The 26,536-nt window shown below is 47.9% G+C and overlaps 1 protein-coding gene and 1 pseudogene across 1 annotated transcript in view; one reads left to right on the forward strand and one right to left on the reverse strand.

Moving 5' to 3' along the window:
- The window catches only part of LOC130210409 (sodium/calcium exchanger 2-like), a 173,342-nt gene that overhangs the window by 58,195 nt on the left and 88,611 nt on the right, over positions 1–26,536 (forward strand). The gene's annotated exons all lie outside the window — the stretch shown is intronic.
- LOC130210753 (uncharacterized) lies at positions 5,408–9,046 on the reverse strand (annotated as a pseudogene).

The raw sequence follows: 26,536 nt of genomic DNA on the forward strand, positions 1-26,536 counted from the left end.
GCCTCTTGTGCTGATGGCTTACAGGTCTGCGGTGCAGGACTCCACTTCCTGCTCTCCTGCCCTTCTCATGCTCGGCAGAGAAATCCGGACGCCAGGGGAGATGATGATGGGGAAACCTCCTGACGCCCCTGCGGGTCCCCCAGGGCTCGACTATGCTCGGAAACTCCAGGACCGCTTGGAGTCGGCCCACGAGTTTGCCAGGAATCAGATGCGCAGTGCGGGCGTAAGGCAAAAGAGGAACTACGATGTGCACGTCAGAGGATGACATTTTGAAGTCGGAGAGCTTGTCTGGGTGTATAGCCCTCAGAGGAAGAAGGGCAGGTGCCCAAAGCTCGATAGTGAGTGGTTGGGGCCCTGCCGAGTCCTGGAGAGACTTGGAGAGGTGGTGTACAGGGTCCAACTGCCACCACGAGGAAGGAAAGTCGCTCTGCATCGAGACAGGCTGGCCCCCTACCGGGGCACATCCACCCCACCAGGACAAGAGCCTGGGGCACGGGGAACCCTGGACTCAGCCCAGACTACCCCCCAAACCCTTCCCAATGGGCCCAGCCTTTCGCCCGCCCCTTCACAGACTCTTAGTGTCCCTGGCCCCGCCCCTCCCTTCCCATCCCCTGCCCCTGGTCCCAGCATCCCCTCAACCCCTTCTCCTTCTCCCCAGCGCCGACGGCAGCCTCAGAGGAACCGCAGTCCCCCTGGCCACCTAGGAGACTTTGTTTGCCCCCTCGGGGGCGAGGGACTTTGTGGGGGGTGGGTAGTGTAACGGACTGAGGGAAATGTTATGTTATAAATGTTATGTTCAGGATGTAAGTGAACGTCTCATGAGCTGGTAGCTGTGAGGCGTGTCTGTGATTGGAGAGCGAGTGATGTTGTTGTGTTGTGTTACGACTCGTTCGGAGCAGAGCTATGACCCGGAGCAGACGTGAAGCTGGTTGGGAGGCTTTCACGGCGTTTTGCTGTCGTTTTGGCATAGGCTACGGCCAACAGTAGCCTGTTCTATGTTCCCTGAATAAACACCCTATAAACCATCTACGCCTCGTAGCGTTCCTGACCCAGGGTCGCTACAGTATTAATCATGGCAATAATCATGGTATTATTCATGGTATTAACCATAGTATTATTCATGGTATTACTCATGGTATTAATCATGGTATTAACCATGGTATTACTCATGGTATTATTCATGGTAATAATCATGGTATTATTCATGGTATTAATCATGGTATTACTCATGGTATTACTCATCGTATTACTCATAGTATTAATCATGGTATTACTTATGGTCCTACTCATGGTACTACTCATGGTACTCCTCATATTACTCATGGTATTACTCATGGTACTCCTCATATTTCTTATGGTATTACTCATGGCATTGGGGGGGTGACATGCAATATAGGTTTTCAACCAGACCACAAAGGGAGAATATTTTATTTCCCAGAGAAGTTCTAATAATTTAAATGTGGTATGTTGAGAAATAGTGTCACAATTCACAGAGGTAGCCACTTCAGGTAAAACACACCTTTTCTTAAAAATCTGTCATTATTTGATATTTATGTTGGTTGTTTTTTATGAGATATTAGCACAACTGACTGGCATCTGCAGTCAGAGCATCCGAAAGTAGCCAACTAAGCCAAACCTAAACAATGCAGTCAAACGGTTGTCAAAGATTATAATCAGTCTCATTTCGAGCTGCGTATTCATACGTTTGTGACCGCGACATCGGCGCCTGCAGAGTTAGTAACGGTGAGTCATCTGGCGTCTGCATACGGTTAGTTTCCTGTGTGTCGTCTCTAATGGCTTCTGCCTGGATACAGGGGGGGAGGGGGGGAGGGAGTTATCGCCTTCCTGGGAGGAGACCAAAGGGGAGTTGAGGTGTGTGTGTTAGTGTGTGTGTGTGTGTGTGTGTGTGCGTGAATTAATTTTGACGTGTGATTGTTAAAAATGTATCAATCAAATTTTCCCACTCACATAATACCACACACATGCACACACACGTACACAAACACACACACTTCACACATTCTAATTAGGTCAGGAAGGAGCAGAGATAGAACACAATGTTTGTCTTTATCACCACTTAGCTTCTTAACCTCTCAAACACACACACACACACACACACACACTCTGTAAGGATCTCTTTGAATTAATTTCCTTTTTCAAGAATCCTCATCCCGCTTCCACTTCCTCCTGGACTGCTGCGTTGTTAATCCACATAATACGCTGCATACGCCATGTGTGCTTCTGTGTGAAGAAACAGCACTTGGTGGACTTAGCGGGTCGCCATACAATCAACGGACCGGTGGTCATTTTCTATAGACTTCATTTAACAACTATTTTGCTGATTTTGAGATTATGGATTCCCCCAAATTCGGTTTTGAAACTCTGCTCAGAATGCATTGATACGGACAAAATGCTGACTTTTAAGCAGCAAAAACAAGAGCCGTTCGAACAAGAGATTTGAATCAGGCTCGTTTCCATCAACATGTTTTGGAGCTAATCGATCCGTAGAAGGAGAGAACCTGAAAACACAAATCAGGTGTCCATTGAATCTCTATCTCCATACACTCTGAACAGGAGACTCATTTGAATGCAGGTCGTGAGGGCGGTCAGACAGCATCTGGCACTAATGTAAATCACCTGCACACTGTCTGCTGCAGATGAATTTAAAGCAGCATATTGATGAAAAATACAACAAGGGGCTGCTGCGCGAGTAAACACTCTTTGTTGCCCTCTGCCCACACCATTATAAATTCTGCTTCCACTCCATTGCCTCGTCCCACTCCTTCACAAGACCAGGAAAAACTATCCTTTTCTTTCTAAACGGCCATTTCTTGCTTTTTTCTTCCGTTTTATTTCCCACTGTCCCGATGTCCACCTCTCCTCCTGCTCCTCCCTTTTTTTCTTCTGATTCTTTCACCTTCTTCTCACTCTCTACAACCCACTACATCTAATCTCCTCTTACCTCTTTTTTATTTTCTCTCACTCCCCCACCTCTTTTTTCCAATGTTTTATCACCCGCTCCTCCTCTTTCTTTCTTTCAGCTATTGCTGTTCTTCCTCCCTCTCTCCTCTGTGTATCTCTGGATCCCTCCAAACTGCAGACTCCTCTCTGCAGTGCAGATCTGTGTGCCCACACCCCGAACCCCTTCTCACTCACTCTGCATCCCTTTGTCCCTTCTGATCGAGCTGCGACCCAAATAAAGATATTTCCGACATAGAAGAAATGTGGATGCAGAGTGGAACTGGAGCACCTTGTGATGTTTAACGTGCAAAAATACAACCTCCCATGAGGTTGTGAGCGAGCCCATGTCTGAGGACCTCTCAGAGGATCTGTCAACGGGAACTGTATTTGAAGCGTGGCGTCAAAGGTGAAGAAGATGCTCATGTATCTGGGTATATGAGCAAAAACTCACAGGAGAAAATACCTTGTGTGAAATGAGAAAAAAAACTCGGCCCTCTTTTGCCCTTTAAGACAAGATTCCTACTGAGCTGTTTCCATCACTAATGAAAATCCACGTTCCACTAATATTCACACGCAGGCACACGTACTCCCATTAACGTAACCTGTGGCGGACTGGTGGACCTCTTTCCAAGGTCTGGAATTGGTTTATTGGGGACACCATTACATTTATTAATCTGGAAAACAACCATCTCTTTAGGCTGTGGAACGTATAGCTGATGGTATTAACACAACTATAACAGATGGTTATTTAATAATTTAAATAATTGTCAGTTGCAGCAGTTTATAGATTCAATTAATCAGCACAGCAGTGTGTGTGTGTGTCACAAGGTGTGAATTATTCTCATGTTTCAGTGTATGGAGGGCTCGTTATAATTATAGAAGGCGACTGTGGGCGTGAGATGGATGACTCTCAGTCTCACACACACGCACACACACAGTCACTTTTGCTGAGAGTGATGAAGGGGAAAAAAGAGAGAGGAGCTTGCTCTGTTTCTCTCAGTAAAAACAGGTGGACCAGGTTTCCTTCATCCTCCTCTTCCTCTACAGTATCATCACCAGTGTCTCTTTGCCCCTCTGCAGTCATATTAAACTTTTTCTCTTTGCACATCAGGACAGATGTTAAAAGCTGGACCATTCTGCAACACCTATTTTGGCACAGCTAACGTACAGAGGGTCCATTGCGGTACATTATGGTGCGTTCAAGCTCCTAACAGTAAACGTTGGTATTGAGTGAGCAGAAATGTTATCATGATGTGTTATAATGTAATCTTGTAAAACGCAAGTTACGTATGTAACTATGGTTCTATGAATCCTGGATGACCGCCAGAGGCGGTGCTTAGCACTGGATTTCTTCCGTCTCGAGCATACGCAGGTCGAGTCTTAATGACAACAAAGTCACATGTGACCTCGGATGACCCGCCCATTGGGTATAAGTCCCGGTGTCATCCCGAGATCAGTCCTACGGAGTCTTCTCGCGAACTCACGAGATTCCGAGTGACCAAGAACTCTGGCGGTCATCCAGGATTCATAGAACCATAGTTACATACGTAACTTGCGTTCTATTTCATCCTTCCTGACCGCCAGAGGCGGTGCTTAGCACTGGATGACTTGTACCAACAGAGTCACGAGGAAACCCAGGGAGCCTACCGTGTATGGATCAGGCAGAGGACTCTGGACGAAGAACCACCCCCAGTGGGTGAGGGGTGGCAACGTTCACCCTGTAGAACCTGGTGAATGTGCTTGGTGACGCCCAGGAGGCTGCGGCACATATATCCTCCACTGGGACCCCTCTCAGGGTTGCCCATGATGTGGAAACACTCCTGGTAGAATGGCCCCTTGTGCCGCATGGCAGGGCACGGCCCCTTGCTCTGTATGCACAGGCAATGGCCTCCACAATCCAGTGGGATAGGCGCTGCTTTGAAAGGGCCAAACCCCTCCTCGGCCCGCCATAGCAGATGAAGAGCTGCTCCGATTGTCGTATGCCTGTGGTAGCTTCGACATAGGCTCTGAGGGCCCGCACTGGGCACAGGAGTTTTGACCGCTCCTCTCCCGATGGGGGGTCGAACTGTGCCAGCCGGAGAGGCTGGTTGACATATGAGCGTGTCAGTACCTTAGGGAGAAACGCTGCGTTGGGCCATAGTGTAACCCCTGAGCCATCAGAGTTCCACCTGAGACAGGATTCACTTACCGATAGGGCATGCAGCTCGCCTACCCTTTTTGCTGAAGTGATGGCCAGGAGAAAAACGGTCTTTGCCGACAGCCATCTCAGCTCTGACCCTGACATGGGTTCGAAAGGAGGCGAGCATAGTGTGTCCAGTACCATGGGCAGGTCCCATGGGGGAGCCCTGGGGGCGCTCGGAGGATGCAGGCGCCGAGCTCCCTTTAAGAAGAGGGAGACCAACCTATGGCTCCCTACCGTGCCCTTGTTAGTCCCGGCGCGCTGTGCTGAGATAGCAGCCACGTACACCCTTAGGGTAGAGGGAGACCGGCCCCTATCCAGCAGGGACTGTAGAAACTCTAATATAACCGGCACGGGGCACTGCACCGGGTCGGTGTTGCGGTCCCCGCACCAGTCAGAGAACAGCCTCCATCTACACTCGTACTGTAGACGGGTAGATGGTGCTCTGGCATTCCGAATAGTCCCTTTGACTGGGTTTGTGCAGCTGCTCAACAGCTGGTCGGACCCTGCAGTGGCCAGGCCCATAGCTGCAGGTGGCTGGGGTTGGGGTGCCAGATCTGGCCTCCCAGCTGCGAAAGGAGATCCCTCCTGTCCGGGAGGCACCATGGCGTCCCGGAGCAGAGTCTGTGCAGCAGGGGGAACCAAGTCCTGGCTGGCCATCGTGGGGCCACCAGTAGGAGACTGTGGCCCTGCTGAAGTACCCTGAGAAGTGTTGGCAAGATCAGGGGAATTGGGGGGAAAGCATAGAGGAGACCCCCCGGCCATGTGTGCGCCAGGGCGTCTTGCCCCAGAGGGCTGGTCCTCTCCCTCAGGGAGAACCAGTGGGAGCAGTGGGTTGACGTCTCTGAGGCAAAGAGATCTACCTCGCCCTGCCAAGAGACCCCAGATGCTCTGCACCACTTCTGGGTGGAGCCGCCACTCCCTGGTGGGGGTCTGTGGCGGGAGAGGGAGTCTGCAACCTGGTTCTGTTTCCCTGGAATATACATCGCCCGAAGGCTGGTCAGGCGAGGGGCTGCCCATGTCAGAAGGGCGCAAGCCGCGTGTAGCAGCTTTGCCGACCTGGTGCCACCTTGATGGTTTATGTGGAAAACGGTCGGGGTGTTGTCCGACCGAACGAGTACGTGTTTCCCAGCCAGGAATGGCAGGAACTGCCTGAGTGCTAGGTGCACAGCCCGCAGCTCCAGGACATTGATATGCTCGGTGTGGTCCTGAGCGGACCACTGCCCCTGAGCAGTCCTGTTCTGCCACACCGCGCCCCACCCTGAAAGGGAGGCGTCTGTTGTGACGACCTCCCGCCGGGACGGGACCATACCCATGGGGACACCCCCCGACAGGTAAGCCCTCTCCCTCCATGGTGATAGGGCTCGAAGGCACTGCTGTGATACCTCTACTCTCCTGCGCCTGTGGCATGTGACCTCCAAATGGAGGCTGTTCAGCCATCTCTGCAGAGGGCGCAGTGATAGCAAGCCCAAGGGAATGACAGCTGAGGCGGCTGTTAATTTTCCCACCAGGCGAAGGAAGAGAATGTAGGGCAACCGCCTGCCCCCTCGGAAGAGGGGCAGGTTGCGGAGGATGTCGTCGACACGCCGGCGTGACGGACGGGCTCTCATAGCGGCTGAGTCCAGAGCTATACCGATGAAGGTTATGCTCTGGGACGGACGCAGAGAGCATTTCTGCATGTTCACCCTGAGGCCCAATAGGGCCACATGGGAGAGAAGGCGGGTGGTGTCTTGTGCAGCCTGAGGCTGGGATGGTGCGCAGATCAGCCAATCGTCCAAATACGGCATCACCTTCATGCCCTGCAACTGTAGGGGGGAAAGGGCAGCCGCAACACATCGTGTGAACACGCGTGGGGAAAGGGAGAGTCCGAATGGAAGCACCCTGAACTGAAAACAACGGCCTTGAAAGGCGAAACGAAGGAACTGTCTGTGATGAGGCACAATGGGGACATGAAAATAGGCATCCTTCAAGTCGACCGACGTGAACCAGTCCCCTCTGGAGATGGTACGAAGGACGTCTGCCGTGCTGAGCATGCGGAATGGCAAGACCTTCAGGAACTTGTTGAGTCCCCTCAGATCTAGGATTGGGCGGACTCCGCCCTCTTTTTTCCTTACGAGGAAGTAGGTTGAGTAAAACCCCCTGGGCTGTAACAGGGGGTCCACCGCCTCGATTGCGCCTTTGGCCAGGAGTTTGGCAAGTTCCTGGCTCAAGGCTAAGGCTTTTGCCGGGTCGGCGATGGTAGTTACCCTGACCCGGCCGGAGGTTGGGGGCCGGCGTCGGAATTGGAGCTTGTAGCCCTGAGTTAGGGTGGACACCACCCATGGGTCTGGGGCATGAGCTGCCCAGTAGCGGATCTGCTGCTGGGAGAAAAAACCAACGGCCGGCCTGGAGACTTCATCTCCTGCCCCCCCTGCCTCTAGTGGCGGTGGGGGGGCGGCTGTTAATCCCCGGCCTTGGAAACCGTGCGGGGAGTCTGCTGGAAACCTCCCGTTGTGAGTGGGTTGGCCTCTCAGCGGAGTGTTGAGGCCTGCGCTGACTATTAAGGCGAGCGCGGGGCTGCACATGGTCTCTGGAGGCCGGCGTGGGGTCCCTGGACGCCCGTCGGGGTGGGGGCATGGCCCGGCGAAGATCAGCGAACTGCTGCCTGGTCTGACTGGCTTGCACAGTTCGCTGAAGCGCCTGTAGCGCGGCCGAGCCGAACATCTCCCCGGGTTCGACTGGGACAGCGCGGAGGGTCTTTCTACAGGTCTCCGACAGGTGTGACTGTGACAGCCAAACCTGGCGGCGGGTCTGTACCAGGGTGGACATCAGGCGCCCGAGCTCCCTCGACATGAGGCCAAATGCCTGCAGTGACGCATCAATGAGGCTGATAGAGGAGGCGTCGGGAGTATCCTGCTGTAGAGACGCCGAGAGGGCAAGCATGAGATGGGAGAGGGAGTTACCGATACGGCCCATGCGGGCTGCCGTGTTGTAGGCCTGGGAAAGCAGTTCGTCCGTGGCCCGACTCTGGGGCCGAGGGCACCTGGCCTCTGGTCTTAGAGTCTCCTCCGGGGAAACTATGAGGGACGCAATAGTTGGCTCAATGGCTGGCATGCGCTCAAGACCATACTTGGCCGCATCCTGCATGGACGCCAGGGTTTGTCCCTCGGCCGAAGGCCGGGAATGAGCACGGGTGTCTCTCCAGCATGCATGCAACTCCCTCAGGTAATCTTCGGAGGGAGGGACAGAGAGGGTGGCGGGGACGGAAGTGCGCCTGAAGAACGCACTAACCTGTGGGGGTTTGGGCTGCTGTATATCCAGCTGAAGGCGTGCCAAAGCCATGCGCATGACCGCCCCGATGGAGCTCTCCTCTCCACCCTCTGACTGACTCTGGACTGAGAGGTGGGAACCCGGCCTGGAAGCCTGGGTGTCTTGCCCGTCGCTGTACTCTGTGAAGAGGTTGGCGGATGCCGTCACCGAGATAACGTCCTCCTCTGAGAACTGCTCGGCCGCGGGTGGATCTGATGTTTCAGTTTCCACCACACTCGGGTGGAGGGCCCGGAGAAGGGCCTTCATCTGCGCCAGCTCCGCAGCCATCAGCTCTACGCTAGAAGCTAGCGTGGCGGTCTTAGCCCTCTTGGGGGAAGCGCCCGCCGAGACCGAAAGCCGGCGCTTGTAATGGCTCGGTTGGGATGGGCCTGGCTGGCCTGACGGAGAGAGGTCAAGCCTGCCGCTCAGATTTTCCAAGTCTGCCAGTCTTGCGGCCCTTACCGCGTATGGCATAATGCCGCAGTTCATGCACGCATTTTCTGATAGGCCCTCCCTCAGGTGCTCGAGGCCAAGGCACGAGGGGCAAAGGTCATGGCCATCCTCGAACTGGAGAGGGGTCATGCAGGTCCTACAGTCAGCAGGGCTAAATTTAGCCATGGCTCTGGAGGGACCCTGTCTTCTGCTACTGTGGCCCGGGCCACGCTGAATGGGTTGAAGACAGTCCCTTTAGTGAGGGTAGAGCACGGACGCTGGCCTCACCTGCACGGTTGCTGTAGCGGCTGGGGGTCACAACAGTAGTACTCCGCTACTGTGGCCCAGGTCCTGTAGGACAGGACGGAGACAGCCCGTCCAGCGAGGGTAGAGCGCGGACGCTGGCCTCGCTAGCACGGTAGCCGTAGCAGCTAGGGTCGCAGCAGTAGCACTCCGTTACTGTGGCCCAAGTCCTGTGGAGCAGGACGGAGACAGCCCGTCCAGTGAAGTGAGGGCGTCTCAAAAAACCCCGCTGTCCTCACTAGCACGGTAGCTGTGGCTGCTGAGGGTCGCAACAGTAGCCCTCAGCTACTGTGGCCCAGGTCCTGTAGGATAGGACGGGGACAGCCCGTCTAGGAGGGTAGAGCGCGGACGCTGGCCTCGCTAGTACGGTAGCTGTAGCAGCTAGGGTCGCAGCAGTAGCACTCCGCTACTGTGGCCCAAGTCCTGTGGAGCAGGACGGAGACAGCCCGTCTAGTAAAGTGAGGGCGTCTCAAAAACACCGCTGTCCTCACTAGCACGGTAGCTGTGGCTGCTGAGGGTCGCAACAGTAGCACTCAGCTACTGTGGCCCAGGTCCTGTGAAGCAGGACGGAGACAGCTCGTCTAGTGAAGTGAGGGCGTCTCAAAAACACCGCTGTCCTCACTAGCACGGTAGCTGTGGCTGCTGAGGGTCGCAACAGTAGCACTCTGCCACTGTGGCCCGGGTCCCGTAGGACCGGAGGCAGCTGTTGGATTTTGCGTGGCTTCCGTTAGCCCGAGTTGCCTACTTAGACACTCCGCTAACCTTGCCCGGCGGCGATGCCACCGGCGTCAGCGCGCACGCTATCCAACGAGTGATAATAATTGGAACGCTCTCACCCGATTGACGCTTCGCGATGGAGGTCCTGGTGAGAAAAACCGAAGGTAGACTTGCTGTGTTCGTAGGAACACGCGCCGTCTCACTCCCCGGGGGGAAGCTCGTCGCAGCCTCTGGAGGGCGAGGGATCGCAACTCCGACCAGTTGGTCGCGAGGCTTCACACGATGAGCTTTAGACAAACCTCTGTATAACCTCAGCCTCTAGCTGATGCTTTTTTAGAGATTTCGTTAGCCTGCGTTTGCGAGAAGCGAAAAAGGACTGATCTCGGGATGACACCGGGACTTATACCCAATGGGCGGGTCATCCGAGGTCACATGTGACTTTGTTGTCATTAAGACTCGACCTGCGTATGCTCGAGACGGAAGAAATCCAGTGCTAAGCACCGCCTCTGGCGGTCAGGAAGGATGAAATAGAATGTTGTATTTGGCGAGAAACTTCAAATTAATAATACAAAATAGTTATTCGAGGGAAGAGTATGACCTGGTGAACTTCAATAATATTTGGATTTGAATTGTGTATTTTTATTCAAAAAACCACTCCAATTGACAAAAACAAAGTGGAAGCATAATATGATTTATAATGTTTTAATATTTTAATGCTGTACATTTTTGTCATTCATTACCTGCCCTAAATTAACCCAAGTAACAAGACATGTTTACTGAAATACACGTCACGCGTGAGCTCATTTCCACTTCATTGCCACGAGGATCCGATGTGCCGGCTGCTGTTCAGCAGCAGCTTAAACTGAGAACGAATCTTTGTCAGTATTAAAATGGGAGCTCCATTGTTGCCTTACACATTCAGACAAGCACACAACGCCTGAATGAGCAGCCACACGTGTTTCCGTTGGTTTGCATGTGGAGGCGAGATGAATGAAGTGAACGTTTATGAGAGCGGCTCCTTGTTTTAACAAAGGGACGGGCCAAAAGCTCGAGGTTCGGCACGCTTTTTCTACAGTCCCAAAATAATTCAGTCAATTCCTTTTTCTCAAATGAATTACGTAAGATGGTTTTAAAAACTACACAGAGAACTAATACGCCTCATCAGTCCAGCAGTCGGTGGTGGTGGCAAAGGAAATACTTTCTAAGCATCATCCCGGGAGATGTTTAAAGATGTATCAACTCGCCGCGAGATGACGCGGCTGATTTTCACGGTTCTAAGCTCTGCAGAAAATACAACCCTTTTTTTTCCTAAAGGTTTTGCTTAACATGTGTTTGAGCATGATGCAACAGAGCTGCTGGAGAGAGCTTTAATCTGTTGACGCGCGATGAAGTGATTAGACGATAAAAGCATTTTGTTACATTTTCCCATCCAGCTGGGATTTTAATGTTAGGGGTCAACAATATGCAGGCGTTACCTTTTTCTTTTCTTCTTTTGACAGCCGTGGCCGTGTTTCACTCTTGAGTTTCTATTCCTGTGTATATCTTATGTACTCCCGGGGACAATCTATATTTATATTTAGTCTTTCTACTCTTCTTTTGATGTTAGCTTCCAGTAGACCGCCAAAGAACTAGAAAGAGGAAGAAGGAGGGGAGTAGCAACACAGACATAGCAGGAAGTTCAGAACATCCCGGGGCAATGAGGCAGACGATGTTCTGTCAGTTCAATCCTGGACACAGTTCCCTCGACACGGGTCATCGAGCATCGGTGCTTTACATTTTCTTCTCCTATCACTCTGGAAGAAAATCGAAATAACTCTAAATACGGTATCTATTTTGTTTGAAAGCCTCCTGCTCTTGCTGTGGAGCTTAGAGGAAAAACTAGGATGACAGATCACTGTTACTACTCATCCAGCTCAACCGTGTCCTTTCAAATAATCCTCGGGGAAATTACTAAGAGGTAGCCGTGAAAATATCTGCTAAAGCTGCACAGCTGGACCGTGTCGGGGACTGTGTTATTCCTGATGTGTCTAAAAAAATGGCTCCTGCTTAGTTTTCTCTGCGCCGTCACAGTGAGCACACTGAAGTTCAAGTCAAATGTTGTACATTAATCTCATTGTCACCGAATCCTCTGGCAGCCAATCGGTCTGGTGTGTTGAAGAGGGACACCATTCTAAAGTGTTGACACTTGGTGTGTATTCAGTTAATTAGAGACGATACGCCACCAGACGTGTCATACTGTAGATCTGAAACCGCGAAACATAAGGCCGACAATCACGAGCAGTGAGACTGCCCGGTGTTGATCCGTGATCCATTCAGACCAGGCGGTTTAAAAAATATATACAAATGTCCCCCAGTAAACATTGTAAACATGAGTTCATGGTCTCAATCTCTAGTTTCAAGTCTTTGTATTTAGTAAATTATGGACCATTTGGAGTCAAATAGACCACAAAGCAGAGTATGCTTTAGGGCGGGGCTACTGTGATTGACAGTTTGCTGCAGCTTCTTATATACAGTCTGTGGTACAGTACGGTTTAACCATGATGGTGTGAACAATATCCAGTTAAATATGCAATCTGGAGCCTCAATGTGTTATGGTAGTGTGTAGGTATGTGTGTGTGTGTCTGCCTTACTGCGTTAATGTAGTGTGTAGGTGTGTGTGTGTGTGTGCCTTAATGCGTTAATGTAGTGTGTGTGTGTGTGTGTGTGTGTGTGTGCCTTAATGCATTAATGCATTTCATTGAGAATGTAAAATGTAAAACAGCACTTACTACTCATAAGAATATCAAAGTGTTTCAAATGGCGAAGAAAGATGGTGGCGAGAGGTGAGCTGGCTACGATGTAGGCATGGTGCGTGTGTGTGTGTGTGTGTGTGTGTGTCAGTGCGAGTTATATTTCTATTTGTGTTTGTATTCATCTTTGAGCAGATTAGAACCTGATCTTTTCTTTATTGAACTCTGCGGTGTTTGCCGACCTCAGCCTGCCGGTGTTGCTGCTCTCCCCGAGGAGAGCCGGCTCTACAGCATGAGACATTCACTGCACACGAGCCAGCAAATGATTGATTGAAAGTTCGGACTAGTGTAACCCATTACTCCTCCTCTCTCCTTCACACTCATAAGCGTGAACACAACATTCAGGGGAAAGATTCTCAGTTTTCGCCGGCCGTCCCTTTCACCGGTCAGAAGGACAAACGTCCTCGGCCACAAGTCGCCAATTAAAGTGAAGTTTTTTAGTAAGATGATGACAGGCTATCCTGTCATATTCATTGAATGTGTTTTAACTCTGTAACGCTGTTCATCTCGACACATGACATCTCTTGCTTCTGTCCATCCTGGAGAGGGATCCTCCTCTGTTGCTCTCCTGAAGGTTTCTTCCCTTTTTTTCCCTGTGAAAGGTTTTTTTCTATTTTTTGGGAGTTTCTCCTGATCCGATGTGAGGTCCTGGGATAGGGATGTCTATGTGTACAGACTGTAAAGCCCATTGAGACAGCTAACTAATAGCAGAGAGTTGCTCTTAGTCTGTGGATTCCTAACTATGTGAGCGCGACAACATATAAGATGTTCACTTTAGTTATTAAAGACTTTTTATTCTACCTCACTGGAGTCTGGACTTTCTCTCCTCCCGAGTCGGCCAAGTTTTTTTTTTTACTTAACACACTCCATCACAAAAATCAACTCTAAAAATGCACTGAATGCTGCAGACTGATGATATGTAACGATGTGTAATGGGGCTTTTCATTAACTCGTTCCAGAGGAGCTTCCTCTTGGCCGACAGAATGGTAATAACAACATGCCAGCAGATGCATAAATACTTTTCTGTGAAACATTAACCCTGATGCCACTGTACACACCATAGGCTGTTAATGCATGTATGAGCCTATGAGGACATGCATGTTGATTTCATAAACTATCATTCTGGAACACATGAAATCTAATCTGTAACTCTAAACCCTCGAACACAGACGACACTCACAGCAGCACAAAGATATGAAGGAAGTTTAAGTATTACAAAAAGCCTTCAGCAGCTTTTCTGTCAGAACAACCACAGATTAGGAACCGCTGGTGTTTCTGTCAAAGCGCACCAAAACAAATGGAGGACACTCGTCGCCTCATGTTGTTCTGATAAGTAACGGTGCACAGAAGTCACAGTTCGGTTCAAACCGGTTTAGGAGCAAATTTATGTTCAACAGACAGTGAAGTGAAGTGTCCACTTCACATCGCCCTTCACCCATTCACACATGGATGGCACAGCCTTCAGGAACAATTTGGGGTTCAGTATCTTGCCCAAGGACCAGGGGCGTCTCTAGGATTTGGATACATCTGGGGCTTAGCCAATGCAGCTTAGATTGGAAAGTGACCCACGGCGAGCGTTGTCGACGGGGGGGGGGGGTGCTAGTGAGTTTTTCTAACTTTCAGGGCTAATTAAAAAACATCCGGGGCATTAGCCCCGGGTTTTTTAGCCTAGGGACGCCACTGCCAAGGACACATCGATGTACCCAGGGGGTCGATCCGCCGATCTGATCTCCGAATATAGTCTGACTAATTGACTGAATAATAACTTAAAAAAGTGTTGATCGGCATGTCCGGTTGATGCCTTAGCACAGGGGTGCTCACACTTTTTCAGCATGCGAGCTACTTAGAAAATGACCAGGTCGAAATGATCTACGTACGGGGGGGGGGGGGGTGCAAGTGACTTTTCTTTTGCTCGGTCCCGATGTGTGCACTCTGCGGCGTGCGGGGACGGAGAGCCGAGAAGTGTTAACGCGACACGTAGAGACAGAAATGACATGCTGCTGTGTAGAGACGATCAATAACAGACGTTTAGTTTAATAAAAGAACAAAGACGTGCTATAGAGGGAATGTCAGGGGGCGGGCCAATTTTTTTTTAATGTCATGCGATCTACCAATACTACGCCGCGATCGACCGGTCAATCGCGATCGACGTATTGAGCACCCCTGCCTTAGCATATCCGATGTGTTTCCATTCACATACCCTACAATGGTGGAATAACACAAACAGTACAAGTCCTTATACACAACTGTCTCCGTTGCTTTTGTAGCTGACTGGACTCAATTTGAATTTGGGGTCCGCATTGTGTGAGTCAACCGACACACCGGCCGACGCTCGAACTGCAGTTCTTAACATAGTTCTGATATGTTTGTAGAGAGCGATACATCCCATCATTTACAAATACACTGAATGCAGAATACATTTCTGGCGAGAGATAGTATAGAAATAGTTTGACATAATGAGATTCTCGAGGACCATCATGTGAAGGCTCTCACTCAGACGCACCCATCCCGTTCCCCATCTCGTCTCATTCATTCATCTATATTTCCCAGCAGGCCTTTCGACGGCCCTGGGTGAATCTGTTGGGCCTGTTGCATCCGGTTGTTCAGAAACATTGCGGCCATACTTGAAAATGAAAAAAAACCGACGTGTTTCAATTCCTCCTTGATGGAGATACGAGATGAGATCCTGCAGAGCAGGATGCAGCTCATTAGCCGAGGGATTTGGCGTCAGCCACTTGTTTTTATTATCTCCGATCCCCCCTGCGAGGTTACAGGTATCCTGCTTTCTTATCTCATCTCTCGTGTGCTCATATCAAACGGACGAGCCGCAGTTCAAACCGATACGCTGCCGGGATCAAATTGTTTCCAGTCCCTTTACTTCTTTGCCTCCCAGTACGGTTGGCTGATCTCATGTCACTTTACCAACTACTTCTCCAGTTTACTGTTGAATGGGAAAGTAAATAGTTTCCACCCAGTCACTATGATCCATGTTTTTCATGACCCTGTGAGTAAAGATTGAGCGTGTGTGGATAACACTGATGGTGTTTTTGGGGCATTGCTGTGATGGTGCATTATGTTTCTTGATGCTTGAGTGTAAATGTGACCGTTGACAGCGACATATGACTGTTAATGACGTTTTTAATTTCACCCGCCTCCGAAACGCTGCCAAGATGAAAATAAAGGCGTACACAATGACAGAAAAACAGAGAAATGAAAGACATAGATTCAGTAATGTATTCCCGGTCACTTCATACATTTCATGATAAGTTATCAGTATAGTTTATCATCCACCCTCCTGGTAAACAGATCATCAAACACAGATGGTAATTACTCCTGACAAAGCGTTTATCTGCATTTATTTATCCCTGCAGTCTAAAGCACATTCGTTGTTTTCATGACAATACCGATAACACAATCACATTGTTCCTGTGTTCTTCTGCCGTCTCTGCAACCTGACAAACCAGATCACACACTTTATTTTGTGTGATCTCATTGTTCTATGCTCTGATCTCAGGGTTCTATGCTCTGATCTCAGGGTTCTATGCTCTGATCTCAGGGTTCTATGCTCTGACCTCAGGGTTCTTTGATCTCATTGTTCTATGCTCTGATCTCATTGTTCTATGCTCTGCTTTCTTGGTTTAAAGGTATCCTGTGTATAATAAGTGGACGTAGAAGTGGAAAATTCACGTCCCCCATTGGTTTGTGAATTGTGGTTTTGAAGCCTCCAATTTGGCATTTTGTCCATCGCCATTTTGGATTTTTGCAACCAGTGAACCGGAGTGACGATATTTGGACTGCGTAGGATTGACGTGAGCGGCCTGTGTCTTAGATGGGTTTCCAGATAGTGGCATCTAAAGTTTGGTGCTTATAGGCATCTATGGTATTTGTGTTCATGCTGATTTCAGTGTTTTTCTTTAAAGCTTGTAAAAATGTGGGCGAAGACGATACAGCGCTGACAGCTTGGTGGAAACATCAATATACATTTGTTTCACTTCACTTTAGGGCTGCAACTAACGATTATTTTGATAATCGATTAATCTGTTGATTATTTTATCGATTAATCGATTAATCGGATAAAAAAACAAAAACACTGTAATTTTCAACCCTTTATTCAAAACAGGGTCCGTACGGTCATGGAAAACCTGGAAAAGTCATGGCATTTTTAAATGGCTATTAGCAGGCCTAGAAAAGTAATTGAAAAAAATAAAATCCCAGAATATTTGGAAAAGTAATGCAAATTTGTTTCATTCAAATGTTAATTTACACGGTATATATACGGTATGCTTTGGAATTCTCATTGTTATTTTAAATACTACATCTTCTCACTTGTTCATGTCTACACAGAGTTTTCATTAAATGTTTAATCATGGAAATTTGGTTTAAAGTCATGGAAAGGTCCTGGAGATCCACTGGTCACCATGAACCCTGTTCACTGGTCACCATGGTGATGAGCCCTGTTCACTGGTCATGTGGATGAACCTGTCACAAACAGACTGACAGCGGTTTACTCTCCTGAGTTGGCTATTTATGGGTTAAACGCCTAATTCGGTGAGGGGGCGTGGCTTATCTCCGTTGCCTTTCTCCGTGGAAAAATATTTTCAGCCATCCGCCACGGAATAAATAACCATGTTCTCTACGTTATACTCTTGTGGAAATGCCACACACGTCGTGACATGTAACGCCCTGGTGCCTTAGTTCATAACGTCACCCGGAGGCGCACTCAGCTCCGTGAATGTCTCAGACAGATGGCGCGGCTGTGTCCAGACGCCGTCGAGGTAGCTCCGCGGAGATTGTGCGCTCTTTTAGTTTTTGTGTTTTTTTAAAATATTTTCTTTGCCACAAACACATCGGCACTAACAGCATACGACCGCAGCACACTTTTGGACATAAACTTTTGCGCAAAACAAGGGGTTTTGTCCACTTTTTCCATCGATCCAGCGTGGCCGGCGGAGATCGTACGAGCGAACCACAACAACAACAGTGGAGCCGCTACTACGGGGAGACGACGAAAACATCGAGGGAAACGGAGCGGAATTCGAACAGACTGAGAGTTCAAGCCCACCGTCCACCTCTGCCCAGCATCCTTCTTGCTAACGTCCAGTCTCTGGAAAATAAGATGGATGATGTTAGGGCAAGGATCAGATTCCAACGGGACATGAGGGACTGTAACATCTTTTGTCTGACGGAAACATGGCTGACCCCGCTGGTGCCGGATCGAGTCATATGCCCAACCGAGTCCTTCTCTGTTTTCCGTGCAGACAGAACGGAAGAGTCTGGTAAATCTAAGGGTGGAGGGGTTTGCTTCATGACTAACAACAAGTGGTGCGACCCCAAGGACATTAAGACTCTTTCTCGTTCCTGCTCGCCGAACCTGGAACATCTGACGATCTCATGCCGTCCATTCTACCTTCCGCGGAGTTCAGCTCGGTCATCACCACAGCCGTCTACATACCACCACAAGCGGACACCGACGTAGCACTATCGGACCTACATGATGTGTTATGTCGGCATCAGAACAAGTATCCCGACGCGCTGTGGTGGTGGCTGGGGACTTTAATAAGGCTAACCTAAAAAAAGTCATGCCGAACTTTCACCAGCACATTACGTGTGCTACCAGAGGGGAAAGAACGTTGGACCACTGCTATACGCCATTCAAGAGAGGCTACAAGGCTGTCTCTCCTCCGTTCGCAAATCGGACCATGCCGCCATTTTCTTGCTTCCGAGTACCGCAAAAGATCGCGGAAGCGGTAGTGACGAGGAACGAAGCGGTGTTCTGACCAATCAGAGGCTGAGCTACAGGACGCTCTGCGTGTCGTCGACTGGGACATGATCCAATCCAGTTCCAGTGACGTCAGCGAGTTTCAGGAAGTAGCAATGAGCCTCATAGCAACGCTTAGCGGACACCATCGTCCCCACGGTAAAAGTTAGGGTCTTTCCTAACCAAAAGCCGTGGGTTGATAGATCCATCCGTGAAGCTGTGAACGCCTGCATTGCTGCCTATAACTCCGGTCTTGTATCCGCAACATGGACGAGTACAAGGCAGCAGTCTATGGACTGAGGAGGGAGGTGAAGAAGGCCAAGAGGAGGTACCGAGACAGAGTGGAATCACAGATGGAGCAGCGCGACACCAGGCGCCTATGGCAGGGGCTACGGACTATCACAGACTACCAGAGCAGACCCGCGCAATGGTGAGTGCCGACGCATCCCTAGCGGACGACCTGAACTCATTTTATGCACGGTTTGAGGCTAGCAACAACAGCGCTAGCTCGCCGCTAACAACAACACCGTTAAGCGTAGCCGAGGTGAGTTCTACCGCTGGGGATGAACACACACTCTCTGTGACCGAGCACAGTGTGAGGAGGGCTCTGTTGAGGGTGAACACCAGGAAAGCTGCAGGTCCAGATGGCATATCTGGGCGAGTACTGAAGACCTGTGCTAACCAGCTAGCTCCAGTGTTCACCACAATATTCAACCTCTCCTGGCTGAGTCCGTGGTCCCCGCCTGCTTCAAGAGATCCACTATTGTCCCTGTGCCCAAGAATGCTTCTCCAGCATGTATGAATGACTACCGACCGTGGCCCTCACCTCGGTGGTCATGAAATGCTTTGAGAGGCTGATAAAGGACTACATCTGCGCCTTCCTCCCTTCCTCCATGGACCCGCTGCAGTTTGCTTATCGCCCAAACAGATCCACGGATGATGCTGTCTCCCAGGTACTGCACACCACACTCTCTCATCTGGACAGCCAGAGGGGGCTATGTGAGACTGCTGTTCATTGATTATAGTTCAGCTTTCAACACCATAGTCCCTCCAGACTGGCCGGCAAGCTGATTGAGCTGGGACTGAACACCCCTGTGTGCTTGGATCCTGGACTTCCTGACCGCCAGGCCACAGGTGGTCAGGGTGGGCAGACACACCTCAAACCCCTCACCCTGAACACAGGATCCCCCAGGGTTGCGTCCTCAGCCCCTACTGTACTCCCTGTACACACATGACTGTGTGGCCAGGTTCAGCTCCAACACCATCATCAAGTTTGCGGATGACACAGTGGTGGTGGGCCTGATCTCCGACAACGACGAGAAGGCCTACCTGGAGGAAGTTGCTGATCTGTCACTCTGGTGCCGGGACAACAGCCTCATCATGAATGTCACCAAAACTAAGGAGCTGATTGTGGACTTTAGGAGGGTACAACAACAGAGGACGTACTCACCACTGGGGATTAACGGGACTACTGTGGAGAGGGTGAGCGGGTATAAATACCTGGGAGTCCACATCACCGAGGATCTGACATGGTCAACGAACACAGACACTCTGGTGAGAAAGGCAAGGCAGTGCCTCTACCACCTCAGGCAGCTGAGGAAATTTAAAGTTTCCCAGAGGATCCTTCAGTCCTTCTACTCTGGAGCTGTAGAGAGCGTCCTGACAGGAAGCATCACAGCCTGGTTTGGCAACTGCTCCGCTCAGGACAGGAAGGCTCTGCAGAGAGTAGTGCGTTCGGCTGAACGCACTATTGGAACTACACTCCCCACCCTGCAGGACTTGTACACCAGGAGGTGCAGAACCAGAGCCGGCAGGATCATGAAGGATCCTCACCACCCCAACAACAGACTGTTTCAGCTGCTGCGGTCAGGCAGGCGCCTCCGTAGTCACGCTGCAAGAACAGAGAGACTGAGACGGAGTTTCTTTCCTCAGGCCATCAGGACTGTGAACTCCGACCTCACCAGGACCCCCACATAGACCCACACAACTGCCCCTCTTAGGCACACACACACACACACACACACACTTACTGTAAATATTGTGTTGTTTTTTATTGTAAATAGTGTGTACTTGTTGCCCTTGCACATTCCTGCTGAGCATTGCCACTTTCATTTCACTGCACACCCTGTGTGTGTATGTGACAAATAAAACATCTTGAATCTTGAATCTTGAAGACTACGTGAATGACTTCCGCATCCTGAGCAGCAGCAGCCAATTAGATTCATCAACAGCGGAGCAGCTCAGCGCTGATTGGCTCTCACAACGCAGCTGCCTCTCCTCCCTCCACTCTGGTTTCTCCTGCGCCGCTCTGCGCTCAACTCAACTTTGTTTATACTCCGTGACTTATTGAGCGCCGTAACAATCGCGCGACACAACGAATCGATAATGAAATTCGTTGCCAACTATTTTAATAATCGATTTTTATCGATTTTATTGATTCGTTGTTGCAGCCCTGCTTCACATCACCTTTTTCATTTTATGTTCAGTAAACTTTCTTCTCCACACATTTATTATGACATTTTTCCACGTGGAACTGTTCACTGCCATGATTGCTTCTGCTCTGAGTCACTTGGAACTGACTGCTAGTTTTCCAAAACCTTTTCCAAAGACTTTGCTGTGTTTCGTGCATGTTTTTAATCCCAAGAGAATAAAACAAAAACATATAATTCATTCATTTAGGAAACTTCTCCTGTTAAGATGAAAACACTATACAAACCGTCTCATTACCCATTGAAGAGACTCTTACAAAACTGTCACTGCGGCCCTCAGCATATGAAATCCCAACTGGAGGATGTTGACGTCTACTGGGAACCTGTAACTGGGATCAGAACCAGTGGATCCAGTAGCTGCTGTGTGAGTTGTTCCTGGTTCCATGTTTTCTCTCAGCAGGATCTTACTGGTTCTCGTCGCTATTCAGAAGCATACAGGCACAAATCAGTTCACATGCATTTAGATATGACAAGTAAGCCATCTGTATTTTGCACACACACACTCCAAGACCATTACAATCAGTGTCACAGCTTCCTAAATACTGTGTTCACATCCGCAGAAATCAGCAGACGCAGAACATTCCTGCTGTGCAGCCGGGAGAGATGCAGTGTGTTGTGGAAGAGTAGAGCGCGTGGATGAAAGGATCCAATTTAGAGTCATCTCATTATTGTTTCTATAATCCAAACCGCTTGCATGTTAAAAGGATCTTGTTGAGTTTCACATGGTTTCCTGCCTCTTTTCATTTTGACTATACAGGACTGTCTCAGAAAATTAGAATATTGTGATAAAGTTCTTTATTTTCTGTAATGCAATTAAAAAAAAAAAAAATCATAATTGTGCCTTCATTTTTTATCATTTAAAAATGATTTGTTACTTTTATTCAAACTTAATATTTTATTAAATATTGCTTAAAATATCTTTCTTAAAAAGATTTATAACAGCTGAGTGTTTGTCCTATATATATTTTTTGTGCTTTATTTTGACGTGATCCTTTTCTGTCGCATAATCACGTAAATGTAATTGCACTTTCTTTCCTCTGAAAAGCACAGTTTGACACAGAACACCAGAAGCACTTTATTTTAAAGTAGTTTGATGCTATAATTTGTGCTTTATAAATGACCGCATTATTCAAGTGTAATCCAAACGAGAGGCTGTGAGAGTTAAAGAAAACACAATCGTTTTCTGAACAGTTGGAATCCATTTTTTTATCAGCCTGACAACAAAACGTTTGAACGTATCTGCAAGAAAATTTCCCCGCAGCACATATAGATTTGTCTCTCGACAGCATTTGCATCTGATAAATAGAGCGTGATTTACCATTTATGGGTGTATAAATGGCGGCCTCGAGCCATCTGCTTGCTGTCTCATAAAAACATTTACAGTTTCTTCTTTTTTGGAAAATAAAAATGCATTTGTTGCAGAGATAGAAAAATGGTGGTCCTGGTTATTGGTATACTGGAGACAATCAGAGAGAAGATTGGTTCTTGTCCTTCTCCTGGCTGCCCTTTCTCACTTGGCTTGTCCAGCTCTTCCTCTCCATGTGCTCACCCCTCTGTCTCTTATCAAGCTTCCCAGCCTCAGTTAGGTACCCTAAGAACCTGCAGCTGCAGGTGAGTGATGAGGCAGTCTGGGAGATGTAGTTTCGGCAACAGCGGCCATTTTGTGGTGTGGCTGCTGACACTGAGTGGGAATGTAGCGTCCCTCCACTACCTGTCCCCTTGTGATGCCACAATAGTTCTATGGAATGATTTCCAACACCGATCCCACGCTGTTGGAGATCCAGACCGCTTGGCTTCTGGGGGGAAAGGAGGCGAGAGGGAACCAGAACCAGGACTGAGCGGATCCAGACTGACTGTCAGACCTCTGCAGCTTTAACATGAGAGGTGTTCTCAAGGGAAGCTGGAGCTCTTTTGTCCCCAGCAGCCGCCAACAACTAAAATTCCTCATTGTATCTTTATTGAAAAAGTCAACGCTGACTTGAAACCTCAGATGTAATGCGTTTACTTTTGCACTGTTCATCCGAAATCATCATTTACTTTTGTTTTGGGGGACTGCAAATGTGGAGTACGTGTGATCGAATACAATATTGTTGACAACACCAAAAAGCTACATAAAAAGCTACCCTTATACTGTAGCTGCGAGCGTGGAGTGGCACTTTATGACACTGCGTAATCACTGCCAGAAAGCAGGTCGAGTACATCCGCCGGATGTACCGGGCAGCTCCAGAATCTTACATAGCGGAGTTATTTCCCCACAGACCCCCGTTGGCAATAGTGGAGACGCAAATCGTCATATTAAAAGTCATTGTAGCGGCACAATTTTTTTCAAGCTGTTATTTTAAGGTCCAAAAGTTACATAGTGTTGCTTTAACATACATGGGAGACAGGATGCCTGTTTATGTGATGTACGGAATCAATAAACATATACGTGCATTAGAATTATATTATCATCTCCCATCCTCTTTCATTTCCACCGTCTCATCTCTCCATGTGGCCCCAGAGATGAGCTCTTGTCCATAAAGTGTCTTTAAACCGTCTCTCTCTCTCTCTCTTTTTTCTTCTTCTTCTTCCTTCCTCCTCAGCATCTGTCCTGCTTCTCTCAAGCATATCCACAACAATGTTTTGTAACCATGTCTTTTAAAGCTCCATACCTCATAATCCCCCCCCTCCCTTTCGTCTTTTCTTTGCTTTCATCACATTCAGCTGTTGAGTGTGTTTCCCCCTCTCCAGAATGTTGTAATGAAACACAAAGCTCTCAATAAATCCCAGACTGCATTTCATCCACTTTCAAAAAGTTGCGACACACACGTCACAACTCATCGTGCAGCATTTAACATTTACAACGTGGGTTCATTAAGGAAACTGAACTGTTACAAGTAAAATTCCTGCATCAAAGTAAACGAGTATCAGCATCAAAATATACGGATGAAAGTACCAAAAGTAAAAAGCACTCATTATGCCGGATAAATTCAAAATGCTGTTTATTATATCACAGGATTCTCAATATTGATGGATGGGTGTTCATTTATGTTGCAGCTGGTAAAGGTGGCGATTATTTTGATTACTGTATGTATTGTTTGGCAGTTTGTGAATTTATAATAATCATAATTTGCTGATTATATTTTATATTACTAATCTCAATCTGCAAAGCACCTTAAATTATCAAATAAATAAAAGTACAATATGAAGTGTCAAAGGGAAATACTGAAGTATAGTACGAGTATATAGTCTCAAAGTTGTACAGTACTTGAGTAAATGGACTCCCCCCATTGGTCAAAGGAAGACTTGCCGCTAGATGTCCGTCCCCCTCTGGGCCAAATGTTCTGTGAACACCACACCGCTACAGCTGAAAAATAGTTTTATTTGAAAATTGTCATGTCAGCCAGAAGCCTCTGCTGGTCAGTCATTGTTGTGTCAGTCATGTGTATTTCAACCAGGCCTCAGCTGTCAGTGTAGGACGTAAGTTGACATCTGCAGCGCCTCCACAGTGCTGAAGTCGCTTGTGTTTGTCCTTTTTATTGTTTGATGGAGGGCAGCCAATGTGGCGAGGGGAAGCTTTGCATTCCAAATAGCTTTTTTTGTGTATTATTAATACAGTCGTTTACATTATTTCATTCACTTGAACGCCAGACCACGCTGATGTATAGCCACCTGCCAATCACAAGGAAGCCACGCCCCCAAAAGCACAACCTGTTTTATCGACTATTTGACATCAGCATTGAAGATGACTTAAAACTGGAGATTGAGACCATGAACTCATGTTTATCATGTTAACTTAGGTAATAAATCAAGAGAGAAGTAGAGTCATTTTCTCATAGACTTCTATACAGCCAGAAGGGTTGCCCCCTGCTGGACAGTCAAGAGAATGCAGATTTAAGACACTTCTGCGTTGGCCCCACTCTTCAGAACCGGCGGTTGCCGCCTGGTTTATGCCGAAGTTTAAACTATACTTACCTGTCAGGTGCTGATTGAACATGAATACGATACAACAGAACGTATCATGAGTCTGTTGGAGAAATGGACGCAGTAAAACACAACGTGTGATGGAAAGGAAACGGGCAGTTTAAAGTCTCCACGGTCTCTTCGTGAGCTCCACCTCAGCTCCGTCTGAGACGCCCCTCAGCTGTGAATACTGAACTCAAATACTACATTATTCAGGACCAGCTTCGGGTTCACAGAAGAAGCATCCAAATTAAAATGATTTTGTTTCATATATATTTGACTACATCGATCTAATTTGGTTGAATTACATTTTTATCTTGTTTGTTTTGGGTTATAAATTTGCTCAAATTTTTTTAATTACTGAGCAGGACAAGAACTCTTTCTAATATAAAGTTGTTTAAATTGTGAGGGCTTGTCTGGTAATTATCCTTTTATAGCAATTTAATAACATTAATGTCATTGCTGTGTCGTTTCTGCATCATCCAATACATTGGGCGCTGTATACAGTGGAATGCGGAGGAGTGGTGTACAGCTCTGGCAAAACACACACACGTGTACAGGCCACAGAGAGGAAGAGGTGACAGATTAGTGTGGGAGTAGCGAGTATAAATTATTCAGTGTGTGTGATGTCTACAGAAAGGGGAGGGATACCAATGTGGTTCAATGTGAGCTTGCTGCTTCAGACAGTTGATTTTATGCTTTTAATCTCAACTTGTATCTGGTCACTCTTCCAATCACTTATTGATCCGTCAATCTATAATCCACCCATTCATTCACCTATCAGTATGTCCAGCCAATCCATTAATCCATACGACCGCTCCGATAATTACGTTATCGACTTATTGAAAGATATACTTGGACACTTTATTTAGGCGCTGTAGAGGACTTTTATTAGAGCACTCAAACTATAAGTACTATGCCCTTCAGTGTGTGGATATCTATTCTAAGAAAATCACATCAAACAGTCAAGTTCAGAAAATAAATAATTGAACTGAACACAAAAGGCACTGATCAAAAAAGGTGATTTTACAATTTAAAGTGCAGTTATCTACTCAAACTCACTTTTAACTCCCAAAATCACAAAAAAACAAAGTTAAATATTGTGGTCTTTCATGCTATGGCGATAAAGAAACTACATATTGTGCGGCCATACGAACAGAGGCCCTCTAGCTCATAGCCATCATGTTGTTACTTTGCATTTTTTGTCAAAAAAGATCTTAACCATCTGACAATATAATGCTGATTAATAAATGAATGACTTTCTGAGCCCCTGCACCAAATGTTCAATATTTATTAAAATGCCATTTTCCTGAGTCCATTTCACTCTTTGGTTGCGTGGTTCTATTTAATTGAAGTTTGAATTATTTTCAATATTGTAATAATTCTTTACCATTCCAATTCCAATATCTGAATATTCTCATCAATTAGAGGTGTGCTCATAGCATTATGCGATTATAGAAAATAGTTTCTCAAACAACAATAATATTGTGTCGTGGCATTATGATATCGTCCGTCCAAATCGGTTACCGTGACAGCCGATCAATACGTACGACAGCCGACAGATATTAATCAATCTGTCAAACATTGAGTGAGTTGAGCTTCTTTTCCTGTTCTAAAAGTAACATTTAATCTGCACGACTCAACAGCGTGAATGTGTTAGAACATGTATTCCACCTGG

Source organism: Pseudoliparis swirei, chromosome 20 (genome assembly GCF_029220125.1).
Source record: "Pseudoliparis swirei isolate HS2019 ecotype Mariana Trench chromosome 20, NWPU_hadal_v1, whole genome shotgun sequence".
NCBI lineage: Eukaryota > Metazoa > Chordata > Actinopteri > Perciformes > Liparidae > Pseudoliparis > Pseudoliparis swirei.